Raw genomic sequence first — 1,044 nt, 5'->3', positions numbered from 1 at the left:
TCCGGGAACGGTATGACTGTCGCTGCCAATAGCGTGGCCCCTGTCTAAACTGTTCTACGGAAAATTCTTATTTCGAGAGTATTTTGAGGAATTGTCACGACCAGTCGCTGCCAATAGCGTGGCCCCTCGTCTAAATAACAGTTCCTCAAAAGAAAGACGAGATCCGAAGGGTTGTCACGACTGTCGCTGCCAATAGCGTGGCCCCCGTCTGACGACAATTTTTCGGGTTCGCGATAATTGTACCGCGTTATTTCCATGCCTACCAAAGGCGGCCGCAGAGTAAAAGAGAAGAGATTGAGGTATCAGATAAAAACAGCAACTCATTCAAACCACGACCCTTTCCCACACTTCCAAAATTTGGCGCAGTTATTAACCCAGAGCAAAGCGGTAACATCACCTAACGGAAACGGGTATTCACTCCAACCGTTGGAGATCAATTATCAATTCCCCGACTACCGAGACATTCAAAAGAGTGATCCGCGAAGACTAGCCTATAAACTTCGCGAGCTTTTCGGCACCGGCTTCGAAACCACCCTCCCTACCAACTATCCTACTCTCCCCACCGAACAATCCTAAAACGCACACTTGATCTCCTAACCCCTGGGCAAATTGCTTCGATGCATTGACCCTAAAACAGGAAATAAAATATCGGGATATGAAAACCTCGGTCCGGACGTAACATCCTATCAAAAATAATAACTGACGTAATTATTATTGTGAGTATAAATTATGAAGTTACGAAAGTAATTGCGTAAAGTTATAATTTAAAAATAATCCGATTAGATATTAATCTAAAATAAATATGTCGTATATGAAAAGAACGATTTTGTGAAAATTTAAAATTTAGCTTATATAGATACAAATCGGAAATTAATTTTGTTGGATCATCAAAATAGTTACGTAGGAAACTCAAATATAATGAGCAATATGCTACAGACAATTTTCACACTTTAGCAATTAATTTCAACGTGCTACGTAATTATTTTGATGGTCGAACTAAATTATTTTCAAATCTCTATTTAGCTGAATTTTTTCAGATATTTT

This window comes from Trachymyrmex septentrionalis, unplaced genomic scaffold (assembly GCF_001594115.1).
Source record: "Trachymyrmex septentrionalis isolate Tsep2-gDNA-1 unplaced genomic scaffold, Tsep1.0 scaffold21, whole genome shotgun sequence".
Lineage (NCBI taxonomy): Eukaryota > Metazoa > Arthropoda > Insecta > Hymenoptera > Formicidae > Trachymyrmex > Trachymyrmex septentrionalis.
The sequence above is the reverse complement of the archived record's forward strand: the minus strand, read 5'-3'. Positions refer to the sequence as shown.